The following is a 14670-nucleotide window of genomic DNA, read 5'->3' on the forward strand; positions in this document are numbered from 1 at the left end:
AGGATGAAGCAGCAGGAGCGGTGGAAGGAAATTAAATTAATAGTTTCTCTCGTGAATGCTCAGAGCTCACACAGGTGAAGGATGGCTCTCAGCAAGCAGGCCTAAGGACCTCTCTCTCCTGCAGCATGCCAAGAATACCTAATGCACAACTCCATTATGAGAGGAAAAGAGGTTACTCAGCGAATCAGATGATTGAGTTGGGACCAGAGAGGGTTAGAGAGAAAGAGCAGCAGCATTGCCACTGAACTTTGCAGGAAAAAGGATGGGGGGAGGATTTTATTCTGTACCCATCATGGCCTCTTTTCTTTCCTACATGAAGAATGTCGCAGTTCTGAAAGTATACATGTGGCTTGCCAGCCACTACAATGATTTATGCAGGGAGTGGAATTAATTCTTAAAGCACTCATGAAATGGCTTGAGAGTCATTATTTAATTCTGTATGTGGATACATTTACTCCTGAAATAGTGTGTTAGGGCAGGTTGTGTCAAGAGGTGCCAATAATTTTCACAACATCAACAGTGTTCCACACCCTCGTCAAGTTGTTCAACAATCAAACGATTTTCATTAGGGAGAGCAACATGCAAAAAATGTCCTTGTTTCTTTCCTTATTGCTTTTCTTTTTTGCTTCCTTCATATTTCCCTTGTTTCTTCCTTGCTTGCTTCTTTCCTTGATTCTTTACTTGGTTCCTTCGTTCTTCTTTACTTACTTTCTTTCCTTACTTGTATCATTGTTCTTTCCTTCCATCTTTCCTTCCTTGTTTTCTTCTGTCCTCCAATCTTTCCCTATTTCAATCCTTGTTTCTTTCCTTCCTTCCCTATTTCATTCCGTCTTTCTTTCCTTCTTTATCTATTTCATTCTGTGCTTCTTTCTTTGTTTTGTTCCTTCCTTCTTTCCCTGTTTCATCCAGTGTTTCTTTCCTTGTTTCTTTCATTCTTTCCCCATTTCATTCTTTGTTTCGTTCCTTCTTTCTTTTCCTATTTTTCTTGTTTCCTTCCTTCTTTCTTTACTTCCTTGTTTCTTTTCATCCATCAGACATATTCTATTTTTTTTATTTAATTTCAAAATATAGGTATTTAATGAGAGAAAGACATGAAACACTACGAGATCTGTTCCATTAGTTACTCATTACACTGAGTGAACAGTTGAGTTATCAAAGCACTGATAATTTATGATATCAGAAAAGTTCACTTCACATTGGTGTCATGCCAAGAGACACACATAAAATGATCTAGAGTCTAAATTTTAATCTCCTAGCAACTTGGAAGATACTTGTTCCGGCGTGGGAACTTGAACATCAGGTACTTTTAGCCGTGAATGACTGTGTGAGTAAATGCGCGGATCTTGACACCGGCACTCGCACGTTGGCTCCAAAATGTTTTAACACCACAGGGTCAGTTCATCATGCTCTCCCCAAAGATGTCTTTCCTCCATCCCGTAACGCTTTACAAGCCTGCCTCTGACGGCACAGGGTTTAATCTGAGCAGATCTTCGTGAAATCTGCATTACTCAAATGCCGCCAGTCTTCCCTATTGAGTCAGGCAGCTGCATTTCATTTCTATTTTAGCTTCACTTATTCCATGCACTGTCTGTGGTGGAGTTGTCTTTGTTAGTTTGACAGAGCATATAAGAAAGCCTCAGACAGCAAAGTACCCGAGAGCCTGACTTTGATTTATCACTGAAAGAGCAAACATTTTAGCTTCTGTTCAGGTTTGAGCAACAAATGATTAATATTATAGAATGGATGAATCAGACCAGGATGCAAGACAGCAGCTGGTTAAATAAAAATAAAATAAAATAAAAAAATTAAAAATTAAAAAAAGAAAAAAGAAAGAAAGAAAGAAAAAAAAGCATCTCTCATTCATGACCATCCAAACAAAATATAATTTTGACCCACTATAATTGCGGTTCAATGAGTCTGTACTAAATATTTCTGTATTTATGCAATGCTGGCCAGTAACAAATTGGCTGCACTGAGAATCCAGGCAGGTCTACAAATTTTAATACGAGCGCTGATCAATACCAGGTGCTTGCTCCATTTACAGAGCCAAAAATGGACATAAAACAAGTTAAAGCACTTTCGAAAGTGGGTCAGAGTTCCATTGCTCTTCAGTGCCTGGCCAGTTTGGGGGGGGGGGGGGGGGGGGGGGGGGGGTGGAGGGTTGGGGGGGATGTGGTTCTGGCAGATGACTTGCCCCTGTCCCCTAGGTATTGCTCAGAACAAGCAGACCGATCCGATCGAGACGGAGCTGATCAATTATGTGGGCACCAGAGGAGCCAAAGGCCAGTGGAGCGGGCAGACGCCAGCAGCAGGCACAGGCTGGCATTCCTCCTGTCACAACCACGCTCCACATGGAGACACACCATCTGGCAGACTGAAGTAAGCTGGCCAGGGTATCTAGAACGCTGCTGCCCAAAGTAAGCTCTGGGATCTTTCCCATCCGTCATCCTACTCTGTTTTAAATAAACGTCAGAGGGACTGATGTGGTGTGGAAAAGTCTATTAAATTCCACTTAAATAATTGTCTGCTGTACACCGTGTGCTGTGATTTATATACAGAGCAGCTCCAGTAGCTGGCTCACATGAGAGGAATCTTCATTTCCTCTCTCCTCCTCTCTTTTCATTCATGTAACACACTGACTACTAACAGGACTTCTTCAGCTGTGTGATTAAGATACTCGCCTGACGAGGTTGTCAGCTGCTTAATTACAGCACAATGACAAACACGAAACCGTGATTAGTTTATTCAAGACCAGCGGTTGTGCTACAATGAATCATGATTGGTCACTGTGACATAAGAGGTTGTAATAATTGTCAATCTGTTTTTAACCAGTCCAAACAGATTTGATCCACTTTATTAATCATTTGCTGTAGAGTTTTAATATTACAGGCCTCCCTTTCTGTACGGCATGTTATGTTTTTGTCAACCTAGCTAATATTAACAGTCACAGAATGATAAGAGTTTATAGCAGAACTGTGAGTAGAGACTGTGACTGTTTCACCCCAAAACCGAAATGTTTCAGTGGCATCCCGTTGATGGATTTTATTTCATATTAAAGAACACAAAATATACTCCACGGACAATGAGAGCGTTATGCAAGGTTATTCGAGAGCGTGTGAGATGGGCGGGGCTTCCAGGCTATGTCAGTTAATATTGGAGAGTTCAAAAAAACCTACCCAACTCTCACTGATTCCACGTTTCAGTATGTAACAGATAGAGTTACGCTTGAAGCTTACATACATCTTGCATACATTCCATAAAGTTCACTGTATATGTACGCTTGCTCAATAAAACCAGTGATTATTAACAGACCATCTTTCGAAATCCTAGTCTCACGTACATGTGTCAGTGGTTGTGGAAGGAGGACATCTTATGCAGTTACATAAGCCAGATTCAGTGCAGTGCTTCACAAAATGGCCTGCAATGATCAACTGCAAAACTTTTCCCTCCACTGTCAGCATGGTTTACGCATCTAACATTTAATCCAATCCATGTCTTAGATGATCTCTTTAATCTGCATTTTCTCCTGCATGGGCCAAATGCCAGTGGATTATCAACTGTGTATCTTTATGAGTCACTATAACTGCTGAAGTTAAGCCTGGTTTGTGCTTTGTCAGAAGTGCTTCTGAGATCCACCCAAAATGATGTGAGCCATTGAAGAATCCGAGCTATTTGCTTGCGATTCATCTAACAAAAACAAAGTCAAAAGCATTTTCTTGTATTCTTGCTCAACAGATACAAGGACGTTGCAGTTTTTTGATGTGATTTCATTTGAAGAAGATCATAGAGTAGAATGGTAACTCAAATAATCACCCTCTAAAAACTCAGTGAGCAGAAAAGCCTCTCAGAACACACTGAACCTTGAAACGGATGAGCTACAAAAGTAGCAGACTGATTTGTGCCCACTGTAGCCTCAGATTTCTATTCCTGCCTGACAGGAGTGGTACCTGACGTGGTCTTCAATGCAGTAAGCAATGCTGTTCATTCAATGTTGCTACATGTTTTGCTTTGAAGACTGTCCATTACCCACTTTTCCCCAACCATATGAAGGGTTCAGAATCTGGTCCAAGTATGCAGAAATCAGCCTTTAGTTTGGTATGAGGTTCGTGTGTGGATATAGAACTTCATCTCAGTGCTCCTACTCCCTCTGGCAGGTTTCTGCACTGACGGTAACGTCAGCTCGGGTATTGGGCTGTCAGCAGGAAGCGTCACACTAGGCCTTGCACTTTACAACCATCACGCAGAGAGAGAACTGTTGCCACCTGGGTCCTGTCAAGATGCTTTTCGTACAGAACATGTCTCTGTGTGTGTGTGGTGTGTGTGGTGTGTGTGGTGTGTGCGTAGGATGATGAATCTGCAGGGCTGAACGACACCACTGAGAGAAAGCCAGGTACATCTGTTTGATGAGCAGGACAATATGCACCAGACAGCAGAGTCACGCCGGACAAACCTGAACCCACTGTCAGACCCCAGAGCCTCCGGGTCGAGAAGAAGCGTTTCATAAATACAGCCTGCCCATTGATTACACAACGGAGGATATAAAAAGGAAAGAGATAAGACTAAAGGAAGAATATAAAAGGTGTCAGGAGGAACATAAATCAGCGTCCACCTGTCAGCAGCAGTGGGCGCTCCTAAAGCAAATGCTATCAATTTTCTGAAAGGACTGCTGTATTAGTATTCACGGACATGTCTTGCTCCCTGCCCCAGAACACCTGCGAGTCTGCATTACACTTTCAAAAAAAAAAAAAAAAAAAAAAAAAAAAGATTAAACTAAAAAACAGACAACACCCACTGTAGCTGCATCAGTAATCTAGGCAGAGCACCAGGACTTTTATACTAAGACAGGGCAAAAAAAAAAAAAAAGCACAGGATGTTCCTATTTTCATATTATTAAATTATTATTATATTATTATTATTATTATTACTACAAGTGGCAATTGCTCGGCTCATATTTTCATAGACAGCTCGTCTTGCAATATAACAAGACAGGTCCATAAAACCTCATAATAAAACAAAAGTAACAAGCTCCCTAACAAGTTGGCAAGAATTTTGCTGTATACGTCACCTTCTTCTTAAACAATTAAATGAATTTTTGTATATTTGAATTATATACAGTAAAGTTTGTTATAGATGTTTATTTTATGACTTCTGCATTATTGTATCAGTACAAAAAACATTTTATATTTTTATATAATACTTTTCCAACAAAAAAATTAAATGCTACAGAAAACTTTTTGTATGTCAGTAAAGAAAGCAACATATTGCGTAACAAACCAACAAAAAACATAATGAAGGCTGCTGGGTTTTACAAGGGAAAAAAAAAAAAAATAGGACGAATTGTGACAGTCAAAGTCTCCAGAAGAACTGGGGCAGATTCTCCAAGACGCTCAGTAAAACTTACAGCTCATTTCCTTATAAAACCATACAAAGTGTACTTAAGACTACTATTTTCTAAAGCACAGGGTTTTCCACACCATATATTGGCTTTGTTTAGTTTATTACTGTTTATTGCTTCTTTTTTTTTTTATGTACAAACATTTAATTTCGTTTTTTTTTTTTTTTTTTTTTTTTGAAGGCATCTTTACTTTACAGCATTTCTTTGCATGTGCTTAGGACTTTTGCACAGTACTGTCCTGCGGTGTATTAAGTTAGTTTACATTTTTGCCAATTTCTTTGTTTTGAACTTGACCGAGGTACAATTTGTCTTTAAAAACACTTAATTCAAAAGTATGGGTTATGGTGTTGAGATTTTGGGGGTGTGGGAATCAGAACCTGAAATACAAAATCTCAAGAATTCAAATCTTTCAAATCAAATTCAAATTCAAATAAAAAATACAGATTTTATGTAAATTAGGCCAAAAGTGTGAAGTGATCTTGATTCTTAGGGAAAAGTAGACACTTTTTATGAGTGTTCGAACTGCTGATGTCTGTGCTGTCAAGTGAGGCAGAGTTAAATGGAGTCAAAATGGAAAATATGAACCATAATGAGGTAAGTACATCTAAAGTTTTTTTTTTTTTATGGTCTACCAAAATAGCTACATTTCTATTAAGCAGATAACATTAACATAGCCTAACTACCTAGAACATTATCCAAATAGCTAAGCATCGAGGTCAAGATTTGAATCAACCATTAAAAAAATTTTTAAAAACTATTTGTTTGACCTAATGATCTGCTTTTCCCTGGGAATCCTGAATGCTTCACTTTTGGCCTAATTTACATAAAATCTGTATTTCTGAGATTTTTATTTAGGGTGATGCTTTTTTAAAATCTACAAACTGTAACCTGTAACTTCAAATTATATTTTTCCAAGGCAAATCATATCGCTAGCAAGTTCAAAACAAAGTGAAAAAACATTGGCCAAAATCAAAATTTATTAAATATACCACAGAAAAAAAAAAAAATGTTATTGAATGTGATGTGTACGTAATTCAAACAAAATTCATATTTAAACACTTTTGTCAGCTTCCTAACGCCATAGCAGAACTTCCTGGAAACATCAGAGGTCAGGTATCAATACTATGTTAAAGTTTACGCCCTAAACAACAGATTCTCGTAACGCGACCACGCAGCGTGACAAAAACAAAAAAATGAGCAACGAGACCTGAATGTTCCCTCCAGGAGGATGAGATGCAGATCACACCGTCAGCCCGGCGATAAGTGATGCCTCTCTCACCTATAAATAATTCAGATTGCACCGATTGCTTTGAATTATTCATTTAAGTTTACAATTCATCTTCTATCGCAATTTCCCTCCATGAGGGGAGAAGAAAAAGAGGTTTATGAAAGATGAATTGCTACAAGCAGTGATACGGTATCAGAGCTCGCTACTCAGTGTGGGCAGCCGTGGGCTCTCGAAGGCCTCCGGGGGGGTGACAATTATTTAAAAGAACGTACGATGCGTCTGCCACCAGATTGGGTGACAAATTAAAGGAAAAAACAGTGGCTTCATTATGATGTGGGAGGCATTTATTTTTGCAGACATGACTGCATTCGAGTCACATTAAAGCGAAAGGTCATTGCAACGCAATGCAAAGTTCTAATGGGCGTGACCTCTTCCAGCATGGCTCCACCTCCAATCATAGTGAATGAGGGCTCAGTGAATGGTTTGATGAGTGTTAAAATGATGTTTAATCATATGCTATGGCTTTCACACTCATCAGAGCTCAACTCAATTGAACATCTGTGGAGGATTTTGGGGCGAAGTGTTAGACAGTGCTCTCCACCGCCATCACCAAAACACCAATATAACGGTGTTCATCCTTCCAGTACAGGTCCAGACAGTTTTATAATCCATGCCGAGGCATACTGAAGCTGTTCTGGTAGCACATGATGGCGGAACACATTATTAAGACATGTTATGCATTTTTTTCCTTTAATTTGTCACCCATTTGTTTGTTTCCTGTAAACCAAATGCAACTTTTGGAGAGTGAAAAGAAAGCACGTTTGACAGCGAAAAGGAAATGACTCAGTCCCTGTTTCCAAATACCAAATATCTGCAGATGGTCCTTCCTATGAACATACATTTTCGCAAGCAATTTCGTCAAAGAAACAGCGTGAGACCAAATGTGAGTCATGCAGCAAAACTATCACGACACACTTCCATGGTACAGTATACGGCCAAAAGTATATGGACTCCTGACCATCACACTCATATGTGCTTGTTGATCATCCCATTCCAGATTTATTCCCCCTTTGCTCTTATAATAAGCTCCACTCTTCTGGGAAGGCTTTTCACTAGATTTCGGAGCATGGCTGTGGGGATCTGTTTTCATCCTGTGTTCACAAGAGCATTATGAAGTCAGGTGCTGATGCTGAGCGAGGAGGTCTGATGCGAAGTTCAGTGGGGTTGAGGTCAGAGCTCTGTGCAGGACATTTGAGTTCTTCCACACCAACCCTGGCAAATCATGTCATCATGGAGCTCGCTTTGTGCACGTCATGCATGCAGGTTTGTGTCGCTTAGTTCCAGTGAAGGGAAATTGTAACGCTACAGCAAACAAAGCCATTTTATAGACAATTGTGTGTCTATAATTTGGGCAAGAACCACATATGGGTGTTTCGTGATGGTCAGGTGTCCACATACTTTTGGCCATGTAGTGTATCTGATATGCACTGCAATTGTTTTGTGAGAAGCCTGTCAGAAAAATGTCACATTTTTGCCAACATACAAAAAGAACGAGTTTCAGTAATATTTCACATCTACAGAAGAAGCTGGTGAGCAGATCTCCTTTTATAACTGGGGTGTAACGGTTAGATATTACGATTTGGACCAAAGAATCAATTTAAAATGCAATGACTGAAATGAATCAAGGCAACAATCATAACTCCATTATAAGTGATTATAAATCGATTATCAAAAAAAGGACATACTACCCCAGATCACTGGCTACTAAATCGAATCATATCATATCATACTAGGTTCAGTGGTATCGTCAAGTAATGAATCGCTGCCTTAAAAATCGAAATTGTATTGTATGTCATGGAAGCCTGAAGCTTACACTCCTAGTTTATAAGTTAATGTCTATAATGCAAGATAGAACAGGACATTGTCTTGTGGACGTTCCAAAAATTTTAAAAGCACAACGTATCGTTCATTAATAAATGCAAAATTGCATCAGGCAATTTCACAAACGTGCTTTGAGTGAAAACTGTTCCATACTTCTTTCACAGATGTTCCACAACATTAAGTGTAACTATAAATGGATAAAAATTACAGTGTGTCGTTCTATAATGGATAAAAATGGATAAAAATTGCTGGAAAGCTGCTGTGGTGTAACAGAAATAAAACACTTTTTTTGGTTTTTTCGTTGATTATTTCTCCATAATAGCATGCTTAGGTGGGTTATGTTATTCCCCGCATAGCGTACTGTGCTGTAATTTCTCACAATATTAATGTCATTTTGCAAAGCCTCTTTAACACATACGCCAACTGTTGCAAATATTCCTTCTCCTGCATGTTCTGCTCACAATCATTGCTTCAATTTCACTGCTTTAAACCTCTAAGCTCCACCAGAGGCACGAAGCGGCACATTTTTTTTTTACCTTCTCCCTGGCACACCAAGGCGACAATTCAGGTCTCTGAAAAGCCTCTTTCAGGAGATAGCACACCTCGTACAGACCCTCATGCCGATGTGCCAGTAAACAGCCCAGTGTGAAATTTTAAAGCACCTGGTTACACATTTGGTTTGCTGGAACACCGTGGAGGAGAATTACATGGCTGCGTTTTTTTTTTATGCGTAAGGGGCTGTTAAATTTGCATCAAAGCTCAAAATCAAGAATTCTTGTAACATCACCACCACCGTTCTAGTGTAGCAGGGAGCAAATAAAAATGTTGAAGTGTTCACAAATCTACAGCTGTTTCACATTATTTCTCATTATTACAGGAAATAAGTAGGATGTACATTAGGCCACTAAAAGGACTTAGCGAGTAGCTTATATGTCTGCGGTTGGTCATGGAAGCGGCAGAAATCCTACGCATTAGATTAGAGTAGATTCAACTAGCACTGCAGAGTAAAAATATTAGTAGAATGAAATGCAGCTTAGCATCTAAGCTTAGGATCATGTAGATGTACTTCAAGCACTTCAGTTAATGTTCACATCAAACATCAGAACGGGAAAAAAATGTGATCTCACTGAGTTAGACTAGGACCATGGTATGGTTGTTGGTGCCAGACGGATTGGTTGAACTATTTCAGAAACTGCTGATCTCCTGGGATTTTCACATACAACAGTCTCAGAATGGGGCAGCGGGGGCTCAGAAGTTAAGGTGCTGGGGTTACTGATCAGAAGGTCAAGGGTTCGAAACCCAGCACCTCCAGGCTGCCAATGCAAAGCCCTTAACAACATCTGTTCATGGGGCGCAGTATGACGGCTGACCCTGCACTCTGACCTCAACTTCCTAAGAAGCTGGGATATGCGAAGAGAAGAATTTCACTGTACTTTAATGTATATGTAACAAACAAATGCTTCTTTCTTCTTCTTAGAATCATGCAAAAAAAACAAACAAACAAAAAAAAAACATTCAGTGAGCAGCAGCTCTTTGGGTAGAAATGCACTGTTCATGAGAGATGTCAGAGGAGAATGGCCAGGCTGACAGGAAGGCTACAACCACTCTTTACAACCATGGTGAGCAGAAAAGCATCTCAAGACGTTGAACGTTGAGATGGATGGGCTACAACAGCAGAAAACCACATTGGGTCCTACTCTTGTCAGAATCTGAGGCTACAGAGGGCACAGGCTCACTGAAACTGGACAGTTGAAGATGAGAAAATACTTCTTTCTGGTCCTGTAAGTGTTAAACAACATATTTATCTTGGTCTTTGTCTGAGCCTAAGCTAGGGGTGGGCTAAAACATCAAAAATAGCATCCCACAATACTTTCATGATGCACTCTATGTGTGTCGTGATATTTAGGTCCGATGACAGCGCAATCAGCTATTTGTTACTGTGAGTCACTGCACTATAATAAAAGGAATCCATGACATTCTCAGAAAATGGATTCTCAGGTATCATAACTCTCAGCACTATCCCAAACCAATAAAACTATTTTGTTGCTTGGAGATTCGCCTACACATCACATTGGTTAATGCATACCTCTAGGAATCTCTTCTCCTTAGATCTCATCAAAAGCGGCTGCTTGTGGAGTTCTGGGTCTGTACTTGAGCCCTGGGAGGCTCCACAGGCATTCCTGCAAAAAAAAAAAAAATTCACAAGGCATCGATTAAACAAGCAATGACAGGAGTACACACAGGAGAAACTGGACGGACTTCAAAAAGATTACTGCACAAGCACGAAAGAGCTGTAATACAGATGTATTTATGATGCATTATGCGACACCTCAGTCTTTGTTTTAACAGCTGAAACAGAGAAACTGTTGGTGATAAAATGACAGTACGCTGTATGAATCACCCTGACATTTACTGACTGAACGCTGCAGATTTGCACCTCCAAATCTCAATGAGATCTAGGCACTACATAAACAGGAAGCGGGACATGAGGGATGGTTAATAATTCAGATCTTGTGTCTTGCTCTGATGCTCAACAGGAGCGACAACGACAGGTCAATTTCTCCCTTTCCCAGCCAGTGTGTTGTCTAGAAACGATTTCAGCTCAGGCTTCCTTTGCCAGACATGAGAACGAGATGCTTCCAGAGGGAGGGGCATTTATCTTGAAAAAGATACATCATAGACGGCCACATTACACACAAGTGAAAGGAAGGAATAGCCAAATCTGAGCTGCTGGATCAGGGCCATGGCTGGATTGGCAGATTCAGTGTAGCATCGGTGACGCTGGAGAAAAGCCAGGCCTGTTCTCACATGAAATCTGGCAGTGAGGTAAGATCATCTCACACATACACTGTCACATATTTGTCTTACTATCCCTGTGAGGACCTTCCACTGACATAACTAATGCAGCTAAATCTAAGCCTAAGCCTAACTTTGACTCCACTAACAAAAAGTCAAAACTATCAGATATTCCCATCACCCCGCCAAGACATAAAAACCTTTACTAGATTGGTAATCAGGCTTTAAGCCTTTTTTGTTTTCCTCCCCCCTGCAACTTGGTTTTGGCCAATTCCCACCCACCAGTTAGCTCTCCTGCATCGCACAGCAGCTACAAACCTGGCAGGGAGAAGACTAACACGTGCTTCCTCAGAGACACGTGAAGCCAGCCAGCCACATTTTTTTCCAAACTGCTGCTCAAGCTGCGTGCGTGACACACTCGGAGGAAAGTGCTATCTACCCCTTCCACATACATGAGCTCGCAGACGTCCATGAATGTCCCACCCTGAGACCACATCCAATTCTGCTCTCTTGAACCCCCAGCCACCGATGGCTGTGGCACTGTCTGGATTTGAATTCACAATCTCCGGACAATATGGCGAAGGCTTTTCTGCTGCGCCACTTGGGAGGCACAAAAAATATTTTGTAAGTCAGTGGTTCTTAAAGTGGGGTCCAGGGGTCTGTGAACATAGCCACAGCATCAGGAGAGGCATTACACTGATGCTAATTCCGCAAACATGTCCACGCATCTGCGGCCGAGTCGGTCGGTGGAAGTAGACAAAAACACGACTCAATCCGGGTTAAAAGAAATCTCTGCGGCGACTGGGATGTCCATAGCTGTAGATACGAGACTTTACTCAGTATAGTGGAGAACGCAAGATTCAAAACTATGTAAAGGGCTACTGAGAGCTGAGTGACTTGGACAACACAACTAGCTAACAGCAAAATCGTATTTAAATTTTGCATATCGTTACACCTCTTCTGTCTTGATGAGGTATTTTGCACTCAGTATGAGTGTTGATACAGGGCTCTCAGTGCTTCATGATAGAATTCAGTGTTATGTAGGTGGACTGACATTTTTGTCCCCTTTTCTGAAGTTCGAATAAAAGTGAGGAGGCTTGGTCAATGGTTACTGCAGCTGCCCAAGGGTCTTATATCTTCAGCTGGCATGTGTCACAGCTTCAGAAAACAGTGAAGGTGAGCTGGGAGGACAGCCAACAATAACAGAGTCACACTTCACTGGTGCCTGTCTGAACAGCTGAGGCCATCCTTCATACACACACACACACACACACACACACATACACACACTCCTTCATATACACACACACAGAGCAATGCAGCTGCTTCAGTTTGAGTGCGAAGACCAAAGATGCAGGTCTGCTTCTAAAGATTACACCGTCTGAGCCAAATCTTTGCTTCTTCTCTAGTCTTCCAAGTCTAAAAATTATCCAATGTAATTAAATTAAATTCAACTTTTATTTCCCAGGAGAATTAGTGTTCGCTAAGGTTGTGCTAAGCATTGTTAATCGTGACACTGCTGAACAGCAATTAAGGCTGGAAGAAAAGCAACCGAATAACAAATTAAACATAATCCCCCAGAGAAGTGAAGATTAAGATAATGCTTATGCATAGACGCTGCATAAACCAACTAGACATGGATGTCAACATATTCTGAAAATGCAAAACTTTTTCTTGGTAAAATGAGAGATGTGTGCTTCTCGAGCAATATAGAATTCTCAAGAACCAGAATTAACACTGCAATCACGTCACGCACGCGCTTCCTCAAACCGATGTTATCATCAGCTCGCTGTGGAATAAAGACAAGCAGAGGATGAGAGAAAGCACTTCATCCTATTACAACTTCAGATAACAGTTCAGAACAGGGATAGGAAAAGTTTTTAAGCTCAGGGGGCATAGTTAGGATGCTGGGTTGGGGGTCACATACTTTATTTTCCTTTTAGATACTTTTTAGATATATACTATTTGGTCTGCGTTTCTCTGAAATAACACAACGAATACATAAACACAAACGAATACATAAACACAAACGAATACAAGTAACTGTTTTATGATAACAGGTAAGTCTATATGCAACCTAATTAACAAATCAAAAAAAAAAAAAAAAAAAAAAAAGTCAGTGGAGTCAACTCTCATTTGTTACAAAATGGTGGCCATTTCAACATTTGGCCCAGGCACTCTTCACGACGTGCCATGCCCTGTTTTTTTTTTTTCTCTCTTTCCTAGTGTACAGGCTATGAAGATAACTTGGTATGTTTACGTAATATTTTATGTAAAATCAAAATCTGCCATAATGTGCAGACTTGTAATGATTTCCATGATGAATAGCAAAAACTACTTTTCAGGGGTACCCGTGTTCGACCCCTCAGAACCCTACTTCTGTCAATGTTTATCAAGCTACAACTTTTGTGTGACATTTAGCTGCACTTCATCTTACAGATATGTGAAAACTGGGTGTGTGTCATGCCCCATTGCAAAGAAACAGCAGAACAAGTCGAACTAGATGCCAGCATTGTCGGTGCGCATGCCTCCGCCACCAACAACCGTAGTCCTTTTGTTAGTAGTTTGTATGCCAGAAAAATACGCTTCAGGTATTCTTCAAACATGAATGGAGTTATTGAAGAAAAACTATCAGACATTCGACCTTGCTGTGACCTTGACCCTGTTTGAATCAATTTCAAATTCTAATCAGTTCATATGCTGGTTACAATGCTAATTCCATATAAATCCCACAAACATTCTACCACCTCTTGTTGACAAATCGCGTTAACGAGCATCTCGGACAGACGCACACGTACACGGACGGCCCAATGGCAAAAATCATACATTTAACCAGAAAATTAACCTTGAGTTCCTAAACATGAATCCTGCAAACATTCAACCACTCATTCCTGAGATATCGTGATAAGGAAAAATCTCAGATAGATGGACAGATTGATAGAAGGACAAACTGAAAACATACAAATCAACACAAAAATCACCTTGCTAGCCTATCTGCACATTTCTACATAACAGCTGTCAGTAATTTTTCTATAATAATTGAATTCTAATTAGCGTACGATTATTGCCGCAATTTCTTTCGATCATTGCCACAAATGTCCAGTACAAAAGGTCATATGGACGTGGAGTGTACGGGAAGCGCTGCCGCTCTACGCGTTGCGCTTACCGCATCTGCTGTAAAATGTGCTTAAATTGCGCTTATGCGTCTAACAGTGGTATTGACTTACTGTAGGATAGTACGCTGGAATTAGAATCGACTGTCTGGCAGACCGGATTAAACCAGCAGTTGTTTGCCCATGCATGGTTACAGGGATGCTGAGAACAAGGAGTTTAAATTCAAAGTCAAAGCGAAATAATCAAAGCTGTTATG

The 14670-nt window shown here is 40.4% G+C and overlaps 1 protein-coding gene across 1 annotated transcript in view; it reads right to left on the reverse strand.

Annotated features, from left to right (window-relative positions):
- The window catches only part of ndst1b (N-deacetylase/N-sulfotransferase (heparan glucosaminyl) 1b), a 73998-nt gene that overhangs the window by 42860 nt on the left and 16468 nt on the right, over positions 1-14670 (reverse strand). The window contains exon 2 of the mRNA XM_026938617.3: positions 10591-10684. The gene's annotated coding sequence lies outside the window, so the exon portion shown is untranslated. The remainder of the gene's footprint in view (positions 1-10590; positions 10685-14670) is intronic.

This window comes from Pangasianodon hypophthalmus, chromosome 15, assembly GCF_027358585.1.
Source record: "Pangasianodon hypophthalmus isolate fPanHyp1 chromosome 15, fPanHyp1.pri, whole genome shotgun sequence".
Classification (NCBI taxonomy): Eukaryota; Metazoa; Chordata; class Actinopteri; order Siluriformes; family Pangasiidae; genus Pangasianodon; species Pangasianodon hypophthalmus.